This window comes from Vicugna pacos, chromosome 25 (genome assembly GCF_048564905.1).
Source record: "Vicugna pacos chromosome 25, VicPac4, whole genome shotgun sequence".
NCBI classification, from domain to species: Eukaryota; Metazoa; Chordata; class Mammalia; order Artiodactyla; family Camelidae; genus Vicugna; species Vicugna pacos.
In genome coordinates this window covers 22,247,452-22,262,136 of record NC_133011.1, presented here as the reverse complement: position 1 = coordinate 22,262,136, position 14,685 = coordinate 22,247,452, and the positions used below count along the sequence as shown (strand labels likewise).

Genomic DNA, 14,685 nt, shown 5'->3' with positions numbered 1-14,685 from the left:
ATCTTTTTTTCTTCTTTCTTCATATGAAAAAGTAATTGTGTGTATACCTACCACAGACATCCTTAGCAAATAATGTGTTTCATTCTTTTTATAGATAAAAGTGATCTTTTAGAAATCCTACATTTTCACAATTTATGTAAGTCAATGGATTTCATGTCAGGAATTGGATCACTCTTTCAAGTGAGCAGTATGGATGTTTATTTCGTAATGAAGATGGTCTAGAGGGAAGAGCAGTGGCCTGCTTCTCAGTGTCAAGTGACAGGACTGATCCTAGCACAGTCTTGCCATGTGACCTTGATCGGTTTCTTTCTTCTCTGAGCTACCTGGAGTTTTTCTTACTGAATTGTAAAGTCTTTAACATAATGTGAACTTTAACTCCTGACTCCTTATATTTCTTGCCATCTCCCACACACACATACACACTGTAGTTTCCTTTCCAATAATGTTTACATTTTTGTAGATACAACTCTTGTTTCACATTCTAGCTCTGCCTCTACTAACATATGTAACCCAAGACAAGCGATTTAACCTCTGAGTCTTTGCTCAGTCTTTGCTCCATCTATAATATGGAAATAATAATACCTAACTCACTAGACTGATGGGATGGGGGGACAACATTGATAATGAGCTGATAACATAGAAAGAAGGCAGTGCATAGTAGTTTCTCTTCTCTTTATTTCATGTCTCTCCCAGCATATCAAGATTCTGAACCTCCAGATTCCATATGGCCTAACAGGATGACTACAAAGTATTGTTCAGTTTAAAAAAAAAGTCTTTGACAGTTCTCATTTCAGAAAATGAAGGTAGACTTCACTGCCTCCTCCATATACAGTTCTCACTTTTCGGTGCCTTGTAGTTTGCAGCTAGGCTGTACTCCATTAGCCAAAGTCAGCTGGAACTTGTCTACGTCAAGATGCACGTCTAAGCGGTGCTATTAATATTATCGTATTACTGCTAATCATAATAGCAGTATTTATTGAGCATGTACTGTGTGCCATATACTGTTCTAAGTACATTATATAAAATATATTCATATGTGACATAGAACATATAAATATACATAGAATTTAGAGATTTAGAGCATAGAAACTTATATTTTACACACAAATACAAAATTCAATGAGACAAGTGTTGTTATTGTCCTCATTATATCAGTCTGGGTCCAATCAGAAGACTTACTTATTTTGACAGAGAAACTTTAATATAAGGTATGAAACCAAAAACAAGTGACACTAAGGTATCACGGTAACTATACCTCTAAGGCTGTGGAGAAGCGGGAATGGAAGAAGTTGGAATTATTAAAACTGAAGAGTTTGAAGGAAGGGCCTTATGGTTCGAGACTCAGACCTGTGTGGAGGGGCTGCTGTTTAAGTTGTTTCTGTGTCTTGAGAACGTCCATGAGGCTGACTGTAGGAGTCGGGAGCACTGTGAACTGGAAGCAGTGTTGCTGCCACTATTATTGAGGAACTATTGCTGCAGTGACAAGACAGGGACAGGAAACAGCCGGAAGCAGTGGGGGCTTCCTCCTCCTCCCGTCTTCAAGTCTTTCCTCTGGCTACCCTACATGTAGAGCCTAATGGAGATGCAGCTGGAAAGGGAGACGTGGCTTTCAGAGTCCCATCTCCAGCATCAGAAAACCAGGTGGAGCAGCTGGGAGACAAAATCTTCGTAATCAACACCCTCCACCCCTCCAGCCATTCATAAGCTGCATATTATACACCCTTCTACACACAGTTAGAGTTCAGCACAACAAGAAAATAGCTTTGTGCTTCCACTTACGAAGATGCAGCTATCCCTTTATACCAACAAAGATGCTCTCACCCTCTCAATAGTGAGGAGATGCAAAGTTCCAGCAGTCACTGTGTGCATCTCTGGGAGGCAGTCATGGTACTCCTCTCTGGTGTTCTGAAAAGCAAGCAAGGGGATTTCCGTTGTGCTGAGGCACCTGCATAAAATTTCAAGAAAAGGATCTAGTGATCTGTGGTAGGAAGGAGAACCTTTCCTCACAATGATTTTCCTTGTCTGTGGACTTGGAGATAAGTTTAAACACTTGGCAAAGCTCTTCAGGTCATTCATTTTCAAACTTATTTTCAGCTCCATGTTATCCCTAACGCTGTCACTGCTGTCTTCTTCTTTTCCTTCTTCTCCTCCCCTCCCCTGTCCCCCTTTCCTCCTTTTCCTTCTCTTCTTCCTCCTCCTCCTTCATGGTTCTCTTTTTATATTTGTATATTCCTTTAATCAACTTGAAATTTTTTTCTGGAACAAATTAATGTGTGAATATACAGAAAAAATTCTTGCCATTTTTTTCCCAGAAAGGTTCTATATTTGCATGCACACCTAACGAGGTAAAAATGTTTTTCTCACTCTAATCCTGTTAATAATTTTTTCACATCTTAATAATATGATGGGTAAGTAAATTGTATCTCTAAATTTATATTACTTTAAGTTGTGCATTTTTTCATGTAGATTCCATTTATCTCTTTTCCACTTCTAGAATTTTTATCTTCATACCTTTTAATACTCCTCTTCTGAGATCCTTGGTGGATTTTCTTACTAATTTTTATGAGTTCCTGATATATTAGAAACACTTATAGTTTCACATCATAGTTGCAATTTTAAACCCAAATGTTATTTCTCCTAAAATTGTGCTTTTGCTATTAGATTTGAGTCTTGGATTGATTAAAGCAGCTGAAATTTCTCAAGAAGCTATTGCTGATATCAGTGGATGGATACAGAATGGGTTAGAGATCACCAGCCAGAGACTCATCTGTCCTGGAGACTGTCAAGATGATGCTGACAGGCATGTTCACCATTCCCATATAGTTTTCTAAGCTCTTGGTCTATCAGTGGGTGACATTTTACCATATAAAGAGAAGCTTACTAATGACTATGTGGCTTCATCTTTTAGAGTGATAACATAGCACCAGCTTTTGTTAGTCTGCAAGAACCAAACCCAGATTGAATTCTTGGCAAGATACAAGAAAAGTGCTTTCACAAATGCAGCTGGTTATGGTGCTCCCTAATTGTAAATGCTACTGAAGACAGACCCTGTGAGTGAGGCTTCCCGCACTGTGAACAACGCATCACTCAGCAGCACCATGTTCTCACGGGTCTGATGGGGAGAGCGAAACGTGCCAAGGTGAAGATGCTAGGAAAGAGGGCAGGAACACTGGCAAATTGATTTCTTTTCGAAATGGAACACTTAGGAGCAAGCAATAAAAAGCAAACAAACATACACATCACCACTTTATTACTATTGAAGGTGAGCAGATTTACAACAAGGCTATCCGCAGAACTGAGTGTCTGTTTCATGGCTTGCCCCCATGTTGGCAGAGGTGAAAAAGGTGATCTGGATTCCAGACCAGGACTAGGTCATTTCTGAACAATATTGAAAGCTGAATTTAAGCTGGTCTGATATCCCTGTCCGTGGTCCATCTGACAGTCTTGGGTGCCCATGTCGTGCTCACTCAGTGGGTGCCCCCTTTCAGTTAAGAGTATTTATCTACCTGTCATCACTCATTCATTGATCATCCAAGTATTTATTAACTACTTTAAGTAGTTATCTCTACTAAAAGAATGACAGTCTATAATTTTTCTTATTAATTTTAGAAAATTACATTCAACTATTGAAAGCAAAAGTTGTAACATTTCACTGTCAGTTTTATTACAGAAATATATGTAATACATATGATAACTGTAGCATAAAGACCAGGGTCGGGTGGTAGAGGGGTCTGTACAGTTTTAAGATAATCACATTTTACATGAAGGGGACAATATTTACTCAGACTGTGAAAAGTTAAGAATATATATTGTAATTCACAGAGAACCAACTTGAAAAAATTCCAAACCAAAAAGCCAAATTGAAATGAAATTCTAATAAAACATCCAAGTGACCAAAAAGAAGTCAAGAAATTCAGGACAGAGATAAAAATAGAGAGGAAAAAAGGAAAAAAAAATTATGAAATAGTAGACCTAAATCAAATCACATCAATAATTACATTTGCTATTATGAACTAAAAGCAACTAAAAGGCAGAAATTACCAGAATAGGGGAAAAAAGCAAGTAACAGCCCCTCTTTGGTTATATGTCGTATAATAAATGCAATTTATATGTAAAAAGATGGATTGAAAATAAATGGGTAGAAAAAATTAACATACAAACAGCAAACATAATGAGGGTTAGTAGCTATATTAATACTAAGTAAAAGAAAGATGTCAAGACAAAAGGATAAAGGATGGGCATTTGCTAATAATTAGGGTCAATTTATCATGAAGATATGGCAGCTCTAACAGTGTATTCACTTAATAACAGAACTTCGAAATAGATGAAGTGAAAATTAACAAAATTAAAGGGAGAGAGAGAAAATGTCAAATAACACCTGTGTCTTAGCAATTGCCATACAATAAACAGTAACAACAAATCAGATGGGTAACCTGACAAACACTAGCAACTATCTTGGCCCAGGTGATACTTATTCATAGAACAAAACACTGAAGACACACAGAATATACATTCTCTTCAAGTGCATACGACACACTGAACAAGACAGACCATAGTGCAGTGTAATGTAATAGAACGAGTGAGGTCCTTAGAGTTCAGGACTCCAATGTGAGGCTGTAGGTCTTGCTCCTTCCGTTGCAGAGATGACTATGGATTGCTTACTCACCATCACCCTGCTTCAATTTCCCCATTTGTAAAATAAATAAAATATCACATACTTCATAGGACTACTGTGAAGATTTTATGAGATGGCAATTACTTCATGCTAAAAAGGCCAGCAGAAAGTTCAGTCTACATCCACGCTGCTGAAACTCTCTTGCGTTTTGCCTCATCCATTTCCTTTAGCCCAACAGAACTTATGTCTTCTTTCAATAAAATCCCATAGCATCTCCTTAATAGCATTTTTCGGACATTAATCCTGTTTAATCTGAGCAATAAACCTGGGTAGTAATTTAAATTCTGTTTACTTCAGAAGTTGCTTTCTTGCCCAGAAGGATGCTTCAGGAGAGAGAACAGTATTAGTACTTAAACAAGAGTTTTGGGGTAAAAATCTCAGGTTTTGAGTCCTAGATTTACCACTTGTTAAGTCTGTGATTGTAAGAGAAAATTTCATAACCTCTTCAAGCCTCAGATGGCTCATGTCTGAAATGGGAATAATTTTAGAGCTGTTGCAACAATTAAGTAGGACAATGTATCTAAGCCATTTAGTACAGTTTCTGGTATATTATAAGAGTTCAATAATGATAACTGTTTAAAGGCAGAAGGAATGACTGGTATTCAGACAAGGGTGAGAATTGTCACCTCCCATGCCTTGTATCTCTGCTCTCCCATGCCCAAATCGTTTCTTAATCTCCAGCTTTTTTTTCAGCACTCTGAGATATGGCATGTTTTTTGGATTTTCTCCTAAATCCCTAAATCTGCTGGCAGAATCAGATTTCTGTGGAGCAGATGTTTTTTGTCCCTGTGGTCTAGGTTCTTTCAGCGCTTGACGACCTCTCTTCATTGTCTTATGCACATCGTTTTTTTTTTTCTCCTTTGCCTACTGCACATCAGGGCTGGTATCAGGCCGTAGTTCCCAGGTGGGACCTGGCATATTGGCTTTGACTTGTAGATACTCTTTAATTTTTCTAGGCCCTCTCCCTTAGCTACTGACCCTGCAGCTCCGTAATTGTTCATGTATTTTTATTTCAGTTCTTAAGGCAACCTTTCGGTATGGCCCAGTGGGCTTCAAACATTATTAAAATACTCATACAGAACTATTAGCCTACATTGTCTCAATTGTGTGTCCCATATCTTACTAAGAGTTGAGGTTAAGTTGATGAATATCAGTTTAAATCCTGAAGGGCACTACCTAGTGATTCCAGGTGAAAGTCATCTTCAAAATTTATCCCTTCCTCTCCAACCTCATGCCAAACTCCTGCTATGGTCCTTGCTCAACCCACATTCTTGATATAATGTGAAAGGATGCTTACAGTTCAGCTTCAGAAGGAACCTCTTCTGCGGTACCCGATTTCACATGCTCAGTGTTTTCTACCTGACTTGACTTCCTGATTCTCCCTCTGTCATCTGCAGACTGTTAGGTACCAGTCACCATGCTGGCAGAATGAGATAAATTAGGAAGGTTTTTATTAGCAATTTGTCAGGAAGCTGCTGCAAGGCAGACCCATGAATTTCCTTGCTAAGCCTCTGCTTTCCATTCTCCACTCACGCTACAGTAATAATGCTTTGTAACTACATAACGGCTCTCATCCTTCAATCTCCAGTGACATTGCCCACGGCTAATTGGCTCTTACTGCATCCCTGTAGGATAAGCAAGTGTTGTTACTGCTGTCCCCGATTTGCCAATAATTGAGACACAGAGTGGTCAAGTCATCTCTTGTAAGGCTATAAAGAGTGCCACTCAGAGAATTTCTTGACTTTATCTGTTTGCCCCAATCACTAGGTTTCCCTGTAGCTCATAACTTCTGATAAAAACCTGCTAATCAGAGAGTTTCTGGGCAAACCCAGGGGATGAAAATTTGAAGAATGGATGCTCCTCAAAGTCCCTTTTTACAGGAAAACACATGAAGAGTTTTTGTTGTTGTTTTGCTTTTTTAAAGTTATGGTTCCCTGTAGTTGGAAGCTTCAAAAAGGACATATCTTTCATTTTAACTGCGACGTTTTTGTAAAAGGAGCTACAGAACACACATGGGAAGGTGATGTATTTATGACCGCTGGGAAAGGGGGACTCATTTTCCCAGAACCCAGCATGAAGCCTTGCCTGTCCCCTGGCCTCCGCAGCTGTCCTCCCACCACGAGACTCACTCTCGCATCCAGCCCAGCCCACCTTGGGTCACCAGGAGCATTTCTGCCAGCTCCGGAACTCAGCATCAGGTTTTTCTGGTTATAGTCTCTTTGCTTGAGGACTTTACCAAAATGTCAATGATTAAGGGAGGCCAAATTTGACTCTTTCAGGATATCAAGATACAAAGACCAGTTCATGAGTTATCTATTCATTCTTAGAATTAATAAACATATATCAAGAATCTATGTGTCCAGCACTGTTGAATAAGAGTGAATAATACACACAGTGTCTGCCCTCATGAATCCTAAATTCAGTGATTCCTCTGTTTCCTTTCTTCCTTCATTCTGGCAATGCTAAGTATTATTCACTAATCCTGGAATTACTTTTCTGTCCTCTGTTGAACATGGAGATTATCTCCAAATCCCAAGCACTGTAGGAAGATGGCACGTGTAGTGGGTTGAATGGTGACTCCCCAAAAGATATGTCCACGTCGAAATCCCTGGAACCTGTGAATGTTACCTTATTTGGCAAAAGGGTCTTTGCAGATATAATTAAGTTAAGAACCTTCAGATGAGCTCATCCTGGATTAGCCAAGTAAGTCTCAGTACAATGTCAAATGTCCTTGTAAAATACAAAAGAGAAGACACAGAGAAGGAGGCAATGTGAAGATGGATGCAGAGACTGGAGTGATGCTGCTATAAACCAAAGGGTCCCAAGGATTAACAGAAGCCACCAGAAGCTGGGAGAAGAGCGTGCAATGGATTCTCTTCCCAGAACCTCTAGAAAGAGACTGTTTCTGCTCACATCTTGATTTAGGACTTCTGGTTTCCAAAACTATGAGAGAACGAATTTATGGTGTTCTATGCCACCCAGTTTGTAATAATTTTTTTGCACTAGTTACAGGAAATTAATACAGTATGGCACATTGGTCTTGGAAGATGGATACATAAATATGTATCTTTAATCTCTGACCAGTGGGCACACTCAGGTGACTTCTTCAGAGTCCTAATCCTTTTAACACAGGTCCTGAGGCTGATGTGATGAGCCACAGTAACATCCAGTCATAATTTTCTTCCTTCCTTTGAGGGCAGTTCTCTCACTGTTCTCTTAGAGCAACGTACAATTAGAAAGCAAATGAAATTTTAAGCAGTTACCAAGAAATATATATTCTTTTTGTTTTGGTATGTATAAATTGTTCTCTGGGAAGTGTGCATACAGGTTATAGTATAAATTATGTAACAATAATGAGCAACACCCACAGTTTGCCAGTCCCACCCATTTGTTGTCCACGAAAAGGCAGAAAATAAATACTCCCATGACAAATGTTGGGGAGCCTCCACATCTGTAAAGGGGAATGTGTTTGCCTGCCTTCCAGAACATCCTTTTGCAGACCGAGGAGAATTGTCTGGTCTTGTTTCTCATCAGAACCTAAGTTCTCCGAGGGTGGGGACATCTACATTGCTTATTATTATACCCGACCTCATACCTGCTATAGTTCCTGGCTCTTGGTAGTAACAATGATAACTATAACCTTTATTAAATTCCTAATATTTCAGGATTTATTCTAAGTGCTTTACACACATTGACTAATTTGATCTACAGAGCAATCCCATGAAAGAGGTACTTAAATGATCCCTGTTTTACAGTGAGAACACAAAGGCCAGTTAATAAATATTTCTTTTGTTCATGATGCAAATTATCTCACTGATTGAATTTCTAAGTAACTTAGTACAACAACTAGATTGCCTGTTGCTCTTTACTCTCTCAGTTTATAGACAAAATCTCTCCCCATCATTGTTTTGTTTTTATCCAATTTTATTGAGGTAAAATTTATACACAATAAATTAATCTAAATTTACTTCTACAGTTTAATGAGATTTGAGAAATGTGTTTGGTTATTCCAGCACAATACAAATTAAATAAAATAATAAATAATAAAAAAACAAAAAAAATAGTTTCATTACCTTTAATTTTTCCCTCTTGCCTCTTTGCAGTCAACTTCCTTCTCAAAACTCAACTCAGACAACCATTTCTGTATCTAAAGATTAGTTTCATGTGAGGAGAATGGCACAGTGCTGTTGTATCTGGTTCAATACGGTATTCTGGGGATTTATCTGTGTTGTCTACATTAGTCGTTTGCCTCTTTAATTGCTGGATAGTAGTCTGTTGTGTGAATATACCACTTCCTGACGCATGTATGTGTTGTTTCCAGTTTGTGGCTATCATGAATAAAGCTGCTCTGAACACTTGTGTACAAACCTTTGTGTAGACATGTGCTTATACTTCTCTTGGAGTAGAATTTCTGGGTCAGACAGTAAGTGTATGTTTAACCATAGAAGAAACTGCCAAGTTGTTTCCCAAAATAATTATACATTTAACACTTCCACTGACAATGTACGAAAGTTCAGGTTGCTCCACAGCCTTGTCCACATGTGGGATTGTCAGTTTTCTTAAACTTCAATCATTCTAGTGAGTGTGTAGTGTCATTGTGACTTCATTTGTGTTCCTTAATGAATAATGATGCTGAACATTTTTTCTTGTGCTTTTTGGCCTTTTGAATATATTATTTTGTGACATGTCTGTTCAATCTTTTGCCAACTTTTTATTGTCTTGTTCATTTTATTTCTAAGATGTAAACTTTCTCTACATATTTTGAATATGCTTTTTGTTAGATATTGCAATAAAGGTTGCAAATATCTTTTCTCAGCCTTCAGCTTGCCTTTTCATTTTCTTTTTTTCACATTTTTTTATTGAGTTACAGTCGTTTTACAATGTTGTGTCAATTTCCTATGTACAGCACAATTTTTCAGTTATACATGAACATACATATATTCACTGTCACATTTTTTTTCTGTGAGCTACCACAAGATCTTTATATTTCCCTGTGCTATACAGTATAATCTTGTTTATCTATTCTGTATATATATATGCCTGTCAGTATCTACAAATTTTCAAATTCCAGTCTTCCTCTTCCCACCCCCCCACCCCCTTGACAACCACAAGTTTGTATTCTATGTCTCTGAGGCTGTTTCTGTTTTGTATTTATGTTCTTTTTTTTTTTTTTGAGATTCCACGTATGAGCAATCTCATATGGTATTTTCTTTCTCTTTCTGGCTTACTTCACTTAGAATGACATTCTCCAGGAGCATCCATGCTGCTGTAAATGGCGTTATGTTGTTGGTTTTTGTGGCTGAATAGTATTCCATTGTATAAATATACCACATTTTCTTTATCCAGTCATCTGTTGATGGACATTTAGGCTGTTTCCACGTCTTGGCTATTGTAAATAATGCTGCTATGAACATTGGGGTGCAGGTATCATCCTGAAGTAGGGTTCCTTCTGGATATAAGCCCAGGAGTGGGATTACTGGGTCATATGGTAAGTCTATTCCTAGTCTTCTGAGGAATCTCCACACTGTTTTCCACAATGGCTGCACCAAACTGCATTCCTACCAGCGGTGTAAGAGGGTTCCCTTTTGTCCACAGCCTCTCCAGCATTTGTCATTTGTGGACTTTTGAATGATAGCCATTCTGACTGCTGTGAGGTGATACCTTACTGTAGTTTTGATTTGCATTTCTCTGATAATTAGTGATATTGAGCATTTTTTTCATGTGCCTATTGATCATTTGTATTTCTTACTTGGAGAATTGCTTGTTTAGGTCTTCTGCCCATTTTTGGACTGGGTTGTTTGTTTTTTTCTTATTAAGTCATATGAGGTGCTTATATATTCTGGAGATCAAGCCTTTGTCAGTTTCATCGTTTGCAAAAATTTTCTCCCATTCCATAGGTTGTCATTTTGTTTTACTTATGGTTTCCTTTGCTGTGCAGAAGCTTGTAACTTTCATTAGGTTCCATTTGTTTATTCTTGCTTTTATTTCTATTGCTTGGGTAGACTGTCCTAGGAGAACATTTTATACTCAGTGGTGAAAAACTCAAAAGCTTCCCACTAAAATCTGGGACAAGACAAGGCTGCCCACAATCACCACTCCTATTCAACATAGTCTTGGAAGTCCTAGCCACAGCAGTCAGGCAAGAGAGAGAAGTAAAAGGGATCCAAATTGGAAAAGAAGAGGTTAAAGTGTCACTATATGCTGATGGCATGATACTATATATAGAAAACCCTAAAATCCACACAAAAACTGTTAGAACTAATTGAGGAATTCAGCAAGGTAGCAGGTTACAAGATTAACATTCAAGAATCAGTTGCATTTCTTTACACTAATGATGAATCAAAAAGAAAAGAAAGTAAAGAAACAATCCCCTTTAAAATAGCACCCAAAGTAATAAAATACCTAGGAATAAATCTAACCAAGGAGGTGAAAGACTTATACACAGAAAACTATAAACCATTGATAAAGGAAATTAAAGAAGACTTTAAAAAATGGAAAGATATTCCATGCTCTTGGATTGGAAGAATCAGTATTGTTAGAATGGTCACACTGCCCAAGGCAATCTACAGATTTAATGCAATCCCTATCAAATTACTCAGGACATATTTCACAGAACTAGAACAAATCATAATAAAATTTATATGGAACCATAAAAGACCTAGAATTGCCAAAGCATTACTGAAGAAAAAGAAAGAGTCTAGAGGAATAACTCTCCCAGACTTCAGACAATACTATAGAGCTACAGTCATCAAGACAGCATGGTATTGGTACCAAAACAGACATATGGACCAATGGAACAGAATAGAGAGCCCAGAAATGAACCCACAAACTTTTGGTCAACTAATCTTCGACAAAGGAGGCAAGAACATACAATGGAATAGACAGTCTCTTCAGCAAATGGTGTTGGGAAAACTTGACAGCAGCATGTAAAGCAGTGAAGCTAGAATACTCCCTTACACCATACACAAAAATAAACTCAAAATGGATCAAAGACTTAAACATAAGACAAGATACAATAAACCTCCTAGAAGAAAATATAGGCAAAACATTATCTCACATACATCTCAAAAATATTCTCATAGGACAGCCTTTTCATTTTCTAAACAGTATCTTTTAAAGAGAAGGTTTTCATTTTGATGAAGATCTAAAGTATCAATCTTTTTTTTCTGTGGTGAGTGATTTTTGTAATCAATAAAGTCTTGCCTACCCAAAGGTCACAAAGATTTTTTTCTATGATTTTTTTCTAGAAATTATATCATTTTAGTTTTTTGTTTTAATTTGGATGTAGTCAATTTTAAGAGTTTTTTTTTGATTGTTTGAGATAAGAATTGTGGCCTTTTTCCCTATATTGTTACCCAGTTGTTTCAGTACAGCTTATTGAAAAGAGTATTCTCCCATTGAATTAACTCAGACTTTCTCCAAAATCAGTGTTCTTTCCTATTGATCAATATTGCTATGTTTACTTCCATACGATAGTCTCTTAACTATACTACAGCTTTACAGTGAATCTTGAACTTAGAAAGTAGAAGTCCTCCAACTGTGTCTGACTTTTTCAAAACTGTTTTAACTTTTGTATGATCCTTTCATATCTAATTGACTTTTATAATTAACTTGTCAATTTTTTTTAAAAAGTTCCATTAGTATTTTAATTGAAATTGTATTGAATTTAGACATCAGTTTGGGTGGAATTGACATTTTAACATGTATTATCTGATCCATGAGCATGGTATATTTCTTCATTTATTTAAGTCTTTATTAATTTTTTTTCCATGGTGACAAGGAAAGGCCATTTTATTTATTTATTTAACACTTTTTAATTTACAATCTTGTATTAGTTTCTGGTGTACAGCATAGTGATTCAGTTATGCATACATATATATTCTTTTTCATATTCCTTTTCATTATAGGTTACTATAAGCCATTTAATATAGTTCCTTGTGCTATACAGTAGGACCTTATTGTTTATTCTGTACATAGTAGTTTGTATCAGCAAACCACAATTTATTAATTTCTTTTGGGAATATTCTATTGTATTCAGTTTATGGATCTTGCATGTTTGTTAAATTTATCCCTAAGAGCTTCATAGGGTTCCAAGTGCCCACTGTTAGTACATGGAAATGCACTTGATTTTTGTACATATAGTCACCTTTATTCAGTAACTCATCAAGTAGTTCCTGTAGCATTTTGTGGATTATTTGGGATTTTTTGTTGTCTGTCAATAAAGATAGTTTTACTTCTTTCTTTCCAACCTGGATGCCTTTTTTTATGCCTTATTAGACTGCCCAGGACCACCAGTACAAAATAGTGGATTGAAATTATACTCATATTAGTTCACTTGATATTGTTCTGTGGTTAGTGAGGCTGTATTTTGTTCTGCCTCTGTGCTTCAGTTTAGACAATTTCTGTTGCTCTGACTTCAAGTTTACTGATCTTTTAATCAGCATTATCTAATCTCTTAAGTATATTCAGTGAATTTCCCAATTCAGTATTTTATCTTTCAACTCTATAAATTTCATTTTATTCTTCTTTAATAGTTTAATTTTTCTCTTTATTATGTTCATGCTTCTTATATCACTGACCACATTTAAAATAGCAGTTTTAAAATCCTGAATAATTTCATAATCTGTCATTTCTTAAGCTCTTTTTATTGACTTTTCTTCTGTTTATGGATCCTGATTTCCTGCTTCTTTGCATGCCTAGTCATCTTTTAGTTGGGTACGAAGTATAACAGTTGTTACCTAGTTGAGTATCTGCATTTTACTTTTGTCCTAAAAAGAGTGTCACGTCTTGCTCTGGGAGCCAGTTACTTTGCTTCCAGGTCAACTTGAACCTCTCAAAGCTTGCTTTTTTAGCATTATTAGGGTTTGTCTAGTAAAGTGTTAGCACTTTGGCTAGTGTAACACAGTTCTTAACATATGAACATTGTGGCTTCTCTCTACTGAATGCCCTGAGTGTTTAGTGAGCTCTCCCCACTCTTGTTGGTGAAAACTCAAAATTTTCTCAGTGTTATAGCAAACCAAATTAGTTGTTTGATTTAAAACTAGAGTTCACATCATTTGTTTTCTTTTGTTTGGGAATTACAGGGCTGTTCTGTTTTTCTGTCTAGTGTCTGAATACTGTTTTTTCATAAATTTAGTCCACTTTTCTAGTTATTTATGGTGGAAAGGGTAGTCCAGTTTTTGTCATCATTGTCAGAAGCAAAATTATTCAGCATAGTTGTTGAATGAAGAATCGCAAGTTCTCATTCAACGACCTAAAGTAAGCTTAACACTTTACCCCAAATTTCCAAACTTTCTGGGGAGTCTGCTTATTTTCTTGGTTCCTTATCTACATACCCTCACTCCTGAGGAATGTTTTGATTTCTCTTAATGTCATTTATTTTGTCCATTTCCCAAAAGATCACCAAAACAATATATTGTGTATGACAGTATATTACTGAAAACTGGTTAACAGAGCAATGTTACACTATACCAGAGGACACGTAGATACTTAAAATAGAGTATTTAACATCAGTGGTCTTGAAGATATGTGGCCATCCATGGCAGGGATTTCTTCCTGTACATCTGCCCCCTAGAGGCCCCAGTGTGAGCTATTCTTTGAGATCCATTCATTGTTCCTTTCTAATCCCTTTACCTTTATTCGTTCTTTATTCAATTGCATGATTCCTAGCCCTGCTCTCTCCAGCTGTCAACTCCAAACTAAGAATTCTTGTAACTTCATTGAACAGAGCAATTTAGATTTTTCTCCTTAAACTTCTCCTTCTAGAACAGTGGTTTTCAATTCTGGCTGCTCTTCAAAAATCACCAGAAGAAGCTTTTATAAATTCTGCTTCCTAGGCCTTATCAAAACCCACCAAGACCAGAATTTCCTGCTGAATACTGGGCATCTCTGTTTCTACCTTTAAAGATTCCCCTGGTGATTTCTCAGTTGAGAAGCATTGCTGGATATCCTACCCTTGGGGCTGTCTTTCTCAACTGGAAAGACCCTTAAAGACCCTTTCGGTTGTTTTC

The 14,685-nt window shown here is 36.9% G+C and overlaps 1 long non-coding RNA gene across 1 annotated transcript in view; it reads left to right on the top strand.

The window, feature by feature from the left end:
• LOC140689283 (uncharacterized) overlaps positions 1-14,685 on the top strand; it is a 299,698-nt gene that overhangs the window by 150,283 nt on the left and 134,730 nt on the right. The gene's annotated exons all lie outside the window — the stretch shown is intronic.